We start from the raw sequence: 14,701 nt of genomic DNA on the forward strand, positions 1-14,701 counted from the left end.
TCCCTGTGTGGGGGCGAGCAAGCGAGCAACCAAAGGGGGCAGGCAGATGGCTATACGTGTCCCTGCAGCTCCTGCTCATTGTTGGGAACTGCAGTTCCTAGCTCCCCCCCCCCTTCCTGCCCGTCAGAAGGCCACGCTTGTTCAGAATCACAAATGGAGTGATATTGAGAACCTTCCAAGACTGGACAAACTAGTTTTTGACACATGGAATGCCATCCCTGACACATACATAAACATGAAAAAACGTGCATTTGGAGTCTTGTCGATCTTCGGATCCACATACGCATGTGAGCAGCTATTCTCCACCATGAACTATGTTAAAAACAAGTACCGCTCACGTTTCACAGATGACCACTTACAGTCCTGCTTAAAGGTGAAAGTGACGTTGTACGGTCCCGATTTGCAGACGCTGTGCGCAGAGGTTCAGGAGCAGAAGTCCCATTAACCAGGTAAAATAAATATTTATACAGATATTTTGCAAATATTTCTTTTTCATTGTTTATAGTCAAGGCTCTGTTACACCCTTTGAAGACCCAAAGGCGATATGAGGATTTGAAAAAGACCCTCAACTCAACGTGGTTTTTTGTTATTTTTTTAAGAGTTCAAAATGTTAAAAATGTGTCCTTTACATAAGTAAGATATATTTTTCTCATTAGCACTTCATGGATTTCATAAGCAACACACTATAATTGCTTTAAACAAAGTGCAAAGGTAAAAAACCAAAATACACAGTGCTATCTTCATTTTAAATGTCAAAACCCTCTTTGGGAGGGTTTTAATTGGGTTTTATTATGTGACGCCATCTCTGTTAATTTTATCGCTGTGTTTAATTCAAATTTAATGGGGTTTGTTTGTATGGGTTGTAAGATGCAATTATGTTGTGCACCACCCAGAGCCCTCCGGGGGTTGGACGGTATATAAAACCCATAAATAAATAATTAATTAAATAAATAAATAAATAAATAAATTTAAAAGTACCTGCGGCTCCATGAGTTTTCTTTTCCGGGGAAAAGGGTCCAAATGGCTCTTCCTGACCCCTGGTCTAAATCAGTACTGGGAGGGAGTGGCTGCCTCAACAGGCAAATCCACAGCAACCTCATCAGCCCAGATCATCACTATGGGAAATGGTCAGCACTGGGTACAAATGCACAGTCTCCATTCTCATGGGGCAGGTACTGCTTGGCAAATCTCAGGCTGGCTGTTTGTTTCCAGTTGCCTTGGAAAGAAACAGCCATTCAGCCCTACTCACAAACTCAAAACATTGAAAGTTATAACTCATGTGTCTTCACGCCCTCCACCCTCAAGGTAGAATGCCCATATTCTTCAGTTTATAAAAGGCTAATCTATATATTCTTCTCCAGAGAAAGATTATAGTGATATCATGTGCTTGGACAGGAAACGGAGAGTTTCTGCATCCCCCCCCTCCCAAATAACCCTAACTAATGTTCATTTGGAACAAAGATGACCCACAGAGGAGAAGCACAAGCCGGCTGTCCCAAGGATTCCATTGTGGAAAGCTTCTCACACTGTCCTATTCTTTCATGTAGGAAATTGTTCCGGGGGGGGGGGGCGTTTGGCAAGGTTGCAAGGCTGTGATTCTTGGGTGTATGGGGGGATGAGCCTTTGGCCCATGGACCGGGAAGGGAGGGCAGCTGCTTGAGCCTCTCCTTCCTCAGCACCAGTTCTGGCGGTGGCAGAAGAAAGCCCTTCTGCCGCCACCAGAAACAGCACTCTGCTCATCAGCCAAATAGGCTGAGCAGGAAGCCCCTCAAGCTTCATGGACTCCCAACCTGGCCTATCCTTCCTTCGCATTGCTTCTGCGGGTGGCAGGGGAAACAGTCACAGGTATGCTGGAGCCTTTTGAAAATGGAACGAAGTGAGAGATGAGTGTTGACTCTGCTTTTTTGTTATAGACTGCAGTTCTGGAGGACCTCTAATGCATGCCATAGGTTTTTGTGGTCCTCTAATTCATCTAATGCCCATTCCAGGCCATTCCAGCTAATTCCAGCTTTTACCCCATCCCACACAACTGTATGCAAGAAGTCAGATTCAAAACAGTCCTTTAATTTATGCAAGAACCTTCCAAAATTCTGCAGAGGGAAGGAATCTTCCAGATGGCTTTATATTGTAGAAGAACCATCCATTTCATGGTGGAAGAAGTCCTTCATATTCTAGCTGATCCTGATTATGAGAAGGTTATAATCAAACCACCATATAAGCCTTGTGGTGGTGATGTCTTCCTATTTTCTTTCAAAGGTTCTCCTCAGGAAAGAAAATGATTGGCACTGTGATCAATATACATGGATCAGTTCTGGTGTCAGACTGTGGTCAGAAGGGGATCCAAAACTGAGACAATGTTATCATACAATAAAGAAAGGTTCAAGTTCCAGGCTTGTTCAAGATAATGGTTCTTACGTTTAAGGCCATTAGTGGCCTTGGGCCTGCATATCTGAGGGACCGCATCTCCCTAGACAGCCCCGTCAGGTCCCTCCGCTCCTTGGAGGAGAACCTGCTTAGGATCCCCGACCTAAGAGAAATCCAGCTGGCCTCTACGAGGGCCAGAGCCTTTACGGCTCTGTCCCCTACTTGGTGGAACAGGCTCCCAAAGGAGACCAGGGCCCTGCAGGACTTACAAAGTTTCTGCAGAGTCTGCAAGATGGACCTGTTCCGCCAGGCATTTGGCCAGCCGGATTGAGAAAAACAACACCCCAATTCCATCTAGGCCTCCTCTGGGTGCAGGGTTGGGAGGGAGGAGGAGGGGCATACCACCATCTGTTTTATGATTCTTTAGCTTTCAGGAAGTTAATATTGATACTATGGAAATTCAATTTTGATGTTCTATGTATGTGAATTGGTTTTATCAGTTGATTTTAATAATTGTTAATTGCATTTTTATTGTTGTTCACTGCCCTGAGCCCTTCAGGGGAAGGTAGTCTATAAGTGAGATAAAATAAAAAAATTAAATTAAAAAATAAAGGAAAGGAAACTTCAAAAGGCACAGTTATACATTGTTGAGCCTTCCAGTGAAATTATCCTGTTACACTAGGAAAGGAAACACCAGCAACGCCACGCAAAATCCTAGGGGTGGTCTTTGGAACTTAAGCACAAGACTGGAAACAAAACTGGGCACGGTGGGAAGAGAACAGCAGGGCCAAAATGGCCAACTGGAGGAGATGGAAGGCACCCAAAGACAGCTTCCAAAAAGTCCAGTACATCCATACATACATACCAGGACCCATGAACCACCTCCTGGAGGTTCACCCACCCCCGCCAGAAGGAGAACTCCAGTCCATCGTGAGGGAGATTGAGGAATGGATCCTAGGCTTGAAAAGGTATCAAAAAGAAACAGAACAATAACAACAGGTCAAACTCAACAGGTCCCTCGCTAAAGCCATCTATGCCCCAAAAGAGCACGGAGGACTAGGCCTCAAATACCTGCCTCTATGGATGGCCATCCACTATCACACCCAAGAAGACGACTATCCGTACCACCAACCCCAGCCAAAAGAACACACCATCAAAACAGCCACCCAGCCAACCTGGCCCATCCAGGATTATTGGCAAAAAAGCCTCCAACAATACCAACAGAAGCAACAAAGACAACAGAAAGAAAACGGAAGAGGAAAGCCAGCACAGAAACTACTCAATAAACAAGAACTCAAAAGACACTTAATCCAACAAACTTACCAACACCTTCTGGAAGAAGAAAAACTGATAGAACCAATCCAAGAAACCACCCAGGAAAAAGAACGAAATCCTCCTAAAAAAGAGAACATCTCCCACATAGTCTCTGAGAGCTGAGATGGAGAGTTAATGAATGAATAGCATGCGCCCTTTAAGAGCTATCGAAAGTCGGACCGAAAAATCAGGTGGCGCATGTGTGCTGCTCGGTGGCTTCTGTATACTTACAATCTAACAAATCATATTAGTCCATTCTGCTGGTTACAATCAGTTCATTACTATAAGGATACAGTCTTTGTTATTGTCCTTTGTTCTTTCTATACTTTTACCGCATCAATTATAACAAGATACATTGATATATTCACGGAATATTATTTTCAGGGTGCAAACTTATTCACCACTTCCATGACTGAACAGAATTTGTAATCTCCCTCCGGAGTCCGTTCATGAATGGCGATTAAAGGAGCCTTGTCTCCACTTCGGAGTTTTTGTTACAGCAAAGCGAAATTCCACCAACGAAATGACCTTTAGAATGGAAACTAAAGCAATAGTGCAGAAGAATTATTCTAGAGGATATCCGAAATCGGTACTTAATCGGGCATGTAATAGGATCAATGAGATTCCACGACAGGAACTATTACATTATAAAAATAGAACTAAACAACCTAGAATAACATGGGCGATTGATTATAATTCTAAAACCGTTAGCATAAAAAATATAATAGAAAAACACTGGCATATATTAACTGAAATTCCAGGATGTGCTATACCACTGTTAATAGGATACAGACATGCTAATAATATCAGGCAACAGCTTATTAAATTCTCCCAAAGGGGTTATTTGCAATGAAAGCGAAAAAGTATTATTGAAAATTGTATTTTATGTTTGCTTACATGATTTATTAGATTGTAAATATACAGAAGCCACCGAGCAGCACACGTGCGTCACGTGATTTTTCGGTCCGACTTTCGATAGCTCTTAAAGGGCGCATGCTATTCATTCATTAATTGACAATATGGCTGCGTGGCAAAATAGTTTCTCATACAATAGAGAGGATGTGGACCGCATCCTAACTAGTGTGAATACGACAGATATGTCGTCAATACAGACGGTTGAGACAGATTGGAATGTATTAATGAACACTAAAAAAAAGCATATAAAAACGCATTATCATACGGTTTCCTTGACAGAGTATGCCAAATCAAATAAGATACCCAGAGGATTGAGGGTTCAGAAGGGTCCCACACTCTTTACGGAGTCGGAACCCTTTAAGAGAAGATGGATGAATATATTGAATAAATGTTCCCTCGACTTGATGCTATTAATTATAGAAAGGGCCATGGAAACAGAAGAAAAAATTAAGGATGACACTAAAAAAATAGAATCTGAGTTAAGACAGAAATCAGCGCAGGCACAATTTGAGCATAAATTAGCAGACATTGAAAAAGAAGTCACTGCATTTAAAGAAAAGCTGATAGAATTTAAAAACCGTAAATATAGAAGAGACCAGAAAGATTACGAACTGAACAAAGTTTATAAATGGCAGTACGAAGGGAAATCTTTACGAAAAAGGGTTTCCTGGGGAGATGGCTTCACCTCTTCGGAGCGGGATCAAACGGACAGGGAAGAGAGAGAGGTAACTTCAGAGGGGGGAGGGGACCAGAGTAGAACCTTAGGATTCCTAGATAATTCACGAGATAGAAGAAGAGGGACGAGACAACGGAATCCCCCGACTTTTTTTCGGGCGAGTTGGAGAAACAAGAGGAGAATGTAGTGGTTAATTTGTCGTCTAAAACATTAACCGATGATGAAGTTAGAGTATTATATCTGGGATTGGGATACGTACCCACTCCAGTATATTCCAGTTACCAAACGAGAATAGACATTTACAAACTGATGAGGCAAATTAAATTTAAGGCATTATTTGGTGAGCAGAGTAACCCTAATGAATTACAACAGCAATTGCGCAGAAAATTGACCTTTATACCAAATATTCAACATCCAGCAATAATAATTTATGAGAGATTAATATTGAAGTATATTGTGAGGAATGAAAAATTAAGAACAGCAAGATATGACAATAACATGTAATACAAAGATAGGAAAATTCTACAACTTAGCAATGATAGCACAATAGTTATCAAAGAAGCGGACAAGGGAGGAGCATTGATAGTGCAGGACACAGAAGACTACACAAAGGAAATTGAACGCCAATTGGCAGATAGAAGATATTATTAAAAAATCCAACAGGATCCCACAAACCATATTGCCTCCATTATTAAAATCACAGTTCAGGAGGCATGGATCATGGGATGGATCAACAAGGGTACATCAGAATATCTAATAAAAGAATTTCCGAGGGTACCTGTGTTTTACACACTACCCAAGATTCACAAACAGGGCTCCACCCCCCCCCCACCGGGAAGACTGATCCCAGGGAAATTGGGACATTGATCCAAGGGAAAGGAACAACAACAAAGAAACCTCAACGCACAAAAGAACGAAAGGATTGGCCTGTGTCCGAGATGGACGACACACTGACCACTTACCAGTGTGCATTGGACAGCAGCAGCAGACTGGGCTGTGTCTGAGATGGACGACACACTGACCTGATCATATACCCCTTCAACCCACACACACCCCTCATCCCCGCCAACCCCTAACCCGGATCCTAACCAGTGAAACTCCCCGGGACTTTGGTCTCGGGGGAAAGAAACAAAAGACAGAAAAAGAAGGCCCAACCAACCCAATGGCCTAGGAACGAGTGTGAAACAAACAACAAAGACACTTTCCTCTTGTGGGCTAGCAGTTTTGTGGGCCAGCAGGCCTTACAGTCTCTTAGTTGAGCGGTAACTTGGGTCCCAGTTTTTTATTGGGATTTCAGTTATTGCTAGCCCACTATTCCCTAAAGGGCTAATGTCTTTTAATTAAGAGCATCAGTGACTGAGTTTTGTGGGCCAGCAGGCCTTACAATCTTTCGATTGAACAGTAACTCTGAATTAGGGAGCATATGCTGGAATCACATGGTATGCTGGAATCACATCCGCAGAGACATCATGTTCTGGTTGAAGAAACATGGTGCCAGTTTGGAAGACACAAAGGTGTACCTCACAGACTTTTTTCACCTTCTAAGGTCAAATTCTGAGCAAGACTACACGTTCAAATTAAATAAACCTCAATAGAAGGTGGAGCATTCTTGGACTGCTTTAATGCAGAGCTGCACCAAGCAATCATAACTCATGCTGGTGCCTGCATTCTCAAGAAACTGAGCATACCATACATACATACCATACCATACCATGTGTATAAGCTGACTTTTTCAGCTAATGTTTTGCTTAAAAAGCCCCCTCAGCTTATACTCGAGTGAGGGTCCCTCTTACCTGTTCTCCGGTGCCTCATCAGGGAGAGCAGCTCCTTATCTAGGCTCTGCTACGTTGCTCTTAATTTACCCAATCAAGACGCATCCTCCGGAGCCGCGTTTAAAAAAGCCACGGCTGCAGCAACAGGAGGGAGGAGCGACAAGCAAACAGGTGTACACTGGTGGCCCCAGCAGGGACGTGTCTGGCATGGCTCATCAGGAATGCCAGCCGAGGAGGGAGGATTGAGAACCACGCCGGCAAACGTTGACAGCCCCAGCAGGGGCACATCCGACTTCCGAACCCCATCTGCGTCCATCCGGCGTGCACTTGTCCCTCCAGGGGCTGAGGGACGCGCCGAGGGGCCGGAGACCTCCGTGGCTGCCACTGATGGCCCTATTTCCCTGCCCATAGACGCGGTGGAGGCCACGGCCCCAGAAGCGGACGAGGAGGATCACAAGGATTGCGTGGGGGAAGAAGAGGAGCAGACTTATCTCACCAGCGGAATCAGGCAAGATCGCACCAGGGAGGAGGGAAGGGGGGTAGCCCCTGGATTGCCCAGAGCAGCCCCAGGACACAGCCTCTGTGATGATGCCTCACAGAGACAGTTGGTAGCCCTCCTGAGGGAAACCATGCGGGAGCAAATCCAAGCGTAAAAACCATCATTGCTAGTTTGGGATATGTCTAGAGTCCACACATCTGATGACATTAAAAAATTGGTTGCTGTATTTCCCACCTCGAGTCAACAAGTTTTCCCAATTTTCTGTAGTAAAATTATATTCAGGTCAGCTTATATTCAAGTATATACGGTACATAATGAAAACAGTGGAATCACCACAAATCTCTCTGAGAGCTTTCATGCAGCTTTGAAAAGACTTTCACAATGGAAAGATATGACAATGGAAGCAATGGTGTTATTGCTGTATGCAGTGCAAAACTTTTACTGTAGAGAAACTTTGTGGGGATTATGAAACACTGGAAATCTTCATTTGCAGCCTCAGTTTTTCCGGCAATCAAGATCACCAGAAGAGACAGTCTTTCCACATATAGCTTATGAGCCATCAAAAATAATGGATCTCATAAAAAGCAGAGTACTTCCACAGCCTAAGAAGGATGAAAGCTATGAGAAGGCACCATCATTATCTCATGGCACTAGTAGACCTTAAATTACAGAACAATTTAACAGCTCTTTGTCCACAGATTGGTGTATTTGTGGTGAGGGGTAGCAAAGAATTACGTTTTCCGTCTTTTCACCAAAGAGAGTTGCTCTTGCCCATCCTCCAGGACTTGTTACCATATTATTGCTGCCAAAAAATCCATTGGAATGCCACCTGTACCAGGGAAGCCTCACTGGTTGCAGCTAACACAGCTGAAATAAAAGACAGAAGACTAGATCAGGAAGAAAGTTCCCCAGACTGCAGGAAAAGATAACTAGCTCCAGTATCTGACTCAGTGCAGGTTGCTGAGGAGTTCGACTCCTTAAAATCAGATCATCTACCAACCATGGCAAAACTGGAAGCACTCAACCCCAGATGACCTCCACTCCAAAAGACGGGAAAGAGGATTCGAGAGTGACCAGTATTGATTCTCCCCATAGCAGCTCCATATTTCCAACAAAGAGTGAGAAGTGTTTGGACAAGTCACTGATCTGCACATTTGTCCCTCCATGGCTCAACTGTACCTTCACCACACTCAGTCAACAAACCACTGGGCTTGTGAGTTCAGTTGCCAACATCTGTGTGTTTGATTATGACATAAACACGCTGATAGGATCAAACTGGATGAATGCCCGTGTTATAGATGCTTTTCTTGCCTCCAGGGTGATCCTGGCCAAAGAGCTAGGTCATGGGGGTACAATCTTCCCACTTAGTTGCCATTTCATTCAAACATTGATGTGTCAAAGATTGTCAGTGAGTATTTGCCCCTCCAGGGGCTGAGGGATGTGCCGAGGGGCCGGAGACCTCCATGGCTGCCGCTGATGGCCCTATTTCCCAGTAGGGAAGCAGTAAATCCTTGAAGTACTGTTTGAAATGTGGAGTGCTACAGAAGGTTTGGATGGATAGCTTCGTTCAGATTCAGGCAGGACACATTCGGCCGATTTTGGCCCGAATATGCCCCGATTCTGCCAAAATCCCCAAGCCTAATGTGAGCAATAGAATCCTTCTGCCAAGTTAAAAATTTGATCACATAAAAAATCTGTTGAAAAAATTCTAGTGAATGTTCTTTGTCATTATTAATAGTGTAAATGGGGGTCACTCCAGTTACAGCTTGAGTTAGCTGCAGTCTATTTTATTACTGCAACCGAGTCTAACTTTCTGGTGCAACTGTCTTGTCCTGGTTCACAATTTATTACCACCCCCATTCCTGTAAAAATATGAGCTGTGGAGAAGTCTCAGCAGTTCTTGATGAGACCTGGAAAGATCTTTCTTCTTTGACCTCAAACTCAAAGCCAAGTTGGAAGCCATCTTTTGAACTGGTGTGCTTCATGAAGCTGTTAATGCAGAGGTGGGATGCAGCCTATTCGCACCTATTCGGTTGAACCGGTTACTAAAATTTTCTCAGTTCGAAGAACCGGTTATTAATGACTAACTCCAAGGGGGTAATCTCTGTCCCTGGATACAACAAATCTCGTCAAGTGGGGGATGCAAAATCGCCCCCCAGGGCCCCCTGCGGCCCCCCTGGCCCCCCTGGCCCCCCTGGCACCCCTCACGTGTGTATGAACTGTATGAAATAATACAATATATAATAATTCTATTTTTGTTGTTCATTGATATAAAGGTTGGAAAAGTATTACAGGTAAAGATTTTTCATTTTCTTTTTTCCCCTTGAAATTTATATTGGAAAGAGAGGAGTTTAAACTACTCTTTTAGATTAAGGATTTTGGATCTCTCCCTCTGTTAGTTTTCTTTCAAGTGGAATAGATAAAGTTGTTATAGGAATCTGAAGGGGAAGTAGAAAGTAGGGAGGGAGGGAAATATGGGAAGGAGGGAGGCAATATAGGATGCTTCAGTTGGAGGGGTTGAGAGAGATAGACAATTAGATATGTTTGTAATATATTAACAATTGTAAACAGTTTTTGGTTTCTCTCCTTATGTTATTATTTTAAATCAATCAATATAATTATATAATTTATATAAAAAAGAAATAATACACTACCTTTCGGAATATTGCTTTTTTAATACTTTAAACAGTCATTATTTGAATCTAAAGGCAGGGTGAAGGGGAACTGCACCTGGGGCGTGCGCACCCTGCGTCCTTGCCACAGTCCCACCCCTGGAATGCCCGGCCACACCCCCATCATGCCCCACCCATCCCCATTGGCGCTACGCCACTGTTTGAATCCCACCACCATTGGAACCTGTTACTAAAATTTTTGAATCCCACCACTGTGTTAACGTATGGTAATACTTCACAATAAGTAGCTAAACACACACTGAACTTTGGTGGGAATTCTCACTAAGTACCCAAATTATGTAATGTACTTTCCCTTTAGTGTGACAGTAAACTCAAATGTAGCAAGCTAGATCTCACCGACCAAGTAAGGCTTTAACAAGACGATGCATAAGGAGCATTCTGCCTCTTAGTAATTTACAAAATGGATATAAATATGCTGAAATGCCCTACTGAATTGGAAACCTGGAGTATACAAACTGAATGAGAGGCTTTGGGGATAAGCTAAACTACAAAGAAGTATATGCTTTATTTCATTTGGGACTGAGGTACTTAACGAAAACTTTAGTTATGAATTCTTTTAGGCCGTTTCCGCACAGACAAAAGGAGCGACACGATGACGTCGTAAATAGCAGCGCATCCGCGGAGAACTGTTCGCACAGACAGGCGGAGCTGCATGCGCAAAGAGCCGCGCAGAAATATGACGGTTCGCACGGAAGCGCTGCGGAAGCCGAATGTGTAGGGGGGGGCAGCTTCCCAAAGCTCCGAGGGCATGGCCATGCTGGCCAAAGTCCCACCCCTGGTCCAGCTCCTAAAAAAGAATGTGTCTGAGGTCAGGGAAGGCAGACCACCTTGCCCTGCCCTGCCCCTTCCCCTGGCAGCTGGGGTGGTGCTACAGCCCACCCTCAAACAGCATTGTTATGGAGTATTTTTCAAATATTCCCAATTAATACTCACAAACGCAGCAGTCAGCAGTAAGCAGTTTATTCAGGAACACGTCTGCAGAGGTGGAGGGAACCGCACCGAGGTGTGGCTCCCTAAAGGTCTGCAACGCAGTGCAGCTCAATTTAAGGCAACCTCTCTGCCTCTTGGACCAATCCTGAGACGCCACAAGGCCCTTCAGGCTGGACCAAGGCTCACAATCAACCTATCATAATACAGCATAATGCATCACATTAGACCACCCCAAAAATCCCCTATACTTGTTTTTCTGTTAGTTTCAGCAGCCTAAGCAACAGGCAATTAAGCAACGGTTATTCCCATCACGGTTATTTCCATCACGGTTATTTCCATAACGGTTCTTTCCAGTTACCAATATTCCTATATCAGTGTACACGTGAGCAATCCTCACATGCTAGCGCCACTTTCCCTTTTCTGGCCGAGCGTTACTTCTTCTTTTCCTACACGTAGGCGTTACTTCCTCTTTTCTTGCAAGCTTTAAGCATCCGTTTTAGTAAACAATTTCTGAAAAACAAGCCTCTAACCTATGCCCCCTAAAGCATTCACATCTAATAGAAATGACTCTGGATAACATATCTGAATACCTCACAACTTATAATTATTTATCTATAATTATTCTATAACACATCAAAAACCATTTTGAGACCTATTTTGACGGGACATTACAGTTGTGGAAATTGTTCCCAGTGCAGATTTTCTTTAAATGCTAAAGAGTTTTTGGTGCCTAACACCAAGGAAAATTGGAAGTTTAAGCACTTCTCAAACTGTAATACTTCTAACTGCATATATGCAATCATTTGTCCCTGTCCTAAACTATATGTGGGAAAAACCACAAGAGCGTTAAAGTTAAGAATTTCTGAGCGTAGAAGTTGCATAAGACTTCAAAAACAAGAGGCTCCATTAGTGGATCATTACAATAGAATGAATCATCGAGACACAGACATCCAATGTTGTGTGTTACAGAAATTTAATTTTTCCTCACATATGGACAAAGAAACATGTTTGTTACAAGCAGAAAATAAATTAATTTTCAGATTTAATACTGTCCAAATAGGGCTTAACAAATCCTTGGATTTTTCCTGCCACCTGTGAGGAATGTTTAGGTTGGTTTCTTAGCAACAGGTTTGTAGCCCTGAAGGACAGCTGCAATCAATTAAGTTTACATTGCTGATAAAACTGTAGGTAGAACAGTTCTTACAGTAACAAAATTGGTAGAAGCCATGGGATGTTAAGCGCTCTCATACATATTATTAAGAAGAGACAGTAAGTGTGGTATCTTAAATTTTTAATTTTGTGTTTATGAATAATAGTATTGTAGACATGTATTCTTTTAAAATATGTTCTAATTATTGTAGAACGAATCCCAAAGACGGCTATAATAAGTATTCAACAATTTTACTGAAGAAGGCTTTTTAAAGCCGAAAACACAATATCAAGTGCGATGCGTTCTGTTTGATGCTTGCTCGAGGAGCGTTTGTTCCTGAAGCAAGTGGTGAGGAGGTTTTGGCTGCCAGGCACCTGATTTGGAGCCAACAGGGGAACTATAGGGGCAGCCTTCATGCTAGGGGAAGAGAAAGAGAGACCACCACTCTGACACCAGTGGTGAGGACAGCTTTGCCAACTGTCGTGTTAGGGAAGGAGGGACGGCACACCTAACCCCAAGGGGGGAGGGTGGGAAAAAACCCCTCACCGCCCTCCCCTGAAGGGCTCATTCATTGGGAAAGAACAGAGGCGTACCGGGTCCAAACCAGGGATGTAGGTAAGGGAGTGTTCTCGGGTTTCCAAAGCTATGTGCTTCTGGTAATTTGTGCCCTCTGCATCAGGCTGTCTCTGTGATTCACTATCTAAACATTCCAGGCTCGAAGGGAGTTGAAACGCTTGAAGCTAGATTTAAGCATGCCGTTGCGGTCATTTGGGCTTACTGGCTTGTACTAAAGGCTCGAATGGAATTGAAACACTTGAAGGAGGAAGCGAGGCGGAAGCATGCCATTGCAGTCATCTGGGCTTAGTGGCTTGGACTACAGGCAAGAATGGAGTTGAAACACTTGAAGGCGTAAGCTAGGTGTGAGCATGCCATTGCGGCTTGGACTAAAGGCTCAAAGGGAGTTGAAACGCTTAAAAGAGGAAGCTAGGCGGAAGCATGCTGTTGCGGTCATCTGGGCTTACTGGCTTTGACTAAAGACTCAAAGGGAATTGAAACGTTGAAGGAGGAAGCTAGGCGGAAGGCAAGAAGGAAGTTTGAAGGAGGAAGCTAGGCGGAAGATGCTGTTGCGGTCATTTGGGCTTACTGGCTTGGACTACAGGCAAGAAGGGAGTTGAAACACTTGAAGGAGGAAGTGAGGCGTAAGCATGCTGTTGCGGTCATTTGGGCTTACTGGCTTGGACTACAGGCAAGAAGGTATTGAAACGCTTGAAGGAGGAAGCTAGGCGTAAGCATGCCATTGTGGTCATTTGGGCTTACTGGCTTGGACTAATGGTCCGTAGAAAGTACAGGAAATTTTTCCGAGCCAATGCGGGAAGGAAAATTTACAAGTTCGTATTTCAGAAGATCATGCAGAAGTATTTCTTAGAAATGAAGCATAAGATGCCTTCTTTATCATCGACAGACAAAAAACTGGCCAGCCAGACCTTACCTTTTTTAAGGTTCAACACACAAGGAACTGAAGAGGATATTCCACTTGTGGAGGTGTAAAAAATACAGAGAGAGGCTCACCAATCAGAAGAAAGCCGTTTATGAAGAAACACTGGAAGCCAGCAAGCTTTTCAAGGACAAAAAACCTTTATATCCAGCAAGCATTGGGCTGCCTTTCCAAGGTGCTTACCTCGAAATCAGCAAGAATCCCAAGTACAAAAAACTCAGAGGAGGAGAAAATTATCATTGCGGAAGTAGTAAACAAAATCGACAGAGCGAATGGGAAGTGTACTGCTAGGATTTTCTTGTTCATGAAAAATCACGTCCTCCTGGTCGATCAAAAATCGGGGCACATCAAGCCTGCAGTTCCTCTTGGGGATGTCACTAAGGTGTCCATGAGCTCCCAAAACAATGGCTTCTTTGCTGTCCACCTCAGAGAGGGGTTCGGAGCTACTGGAAAAGAGGGTTTCCTGTTCAGCAGTGATCATCCTATCGAAATGGCTACCAAGCTTTACAGGACGGCACTCAGCCAAACCAACCAGAAGCTGAACATTGAGATATCTGATGAGTTTCTCGTTCGGTTCAAACAGGAGAAAGTGTGCATGAAGTTTGTGCAGGGCAACCAGAAAAACGGCAGCATTCCAACGCGAAAAAACAACCGGCTTTTTGAAGTTGCTGTGCCTTAATTGTCTCCTGTTCTCGCCAAACTTACACAAACATGTTTTTTGTAATGGTGCAATTTTCGCAGTTGGTGGGGGGGAGTTATGAGAATCAAGAGGGGTGTCCTGCAAGTAACTTGGGGAGAGCCCTTGCCAAAAGATGTAACTAAGTTATCAACACACAGAGATGTTTTGGTATAATAATCTTTAAGATCGGTAGGCGGGTTTTGTCTGCTGACTG

At 43.6% G+C, this 14,701-nt stretch overlaps 1 pseudogene; it reads left to right on the top strand.

The window, feature by feature from the left end:
* The first annotated feature begins 7,262 nt into the window (after nt 1-7,262).
* On the top strand, nt 7,263-14,487 carry LOC125439648 (annotated as a pseudogene).
* The last annotated feature ends 214 nt before the right edge of the window (nt 14,488-14,701 follow it).

The sequence above is a fragment of the Sphaerodactylus townsendi genome, linkage group LG10 (assembly GCF_021028975.2).
Source record: "Sphaerodactylus townsendi isolate TG3544 linkage group LG10, MPM_Stown_v2.3, whole genome shotgun sequence".
Classification (NCBI taxonomy): domain Eukaryota; kingdom Metazoa; phylum Chordata; class Lepidosauria; order Squamata; family Sphaerodactylidae; genus Sphaerodactylus; species Sphaerodactylus townsendi.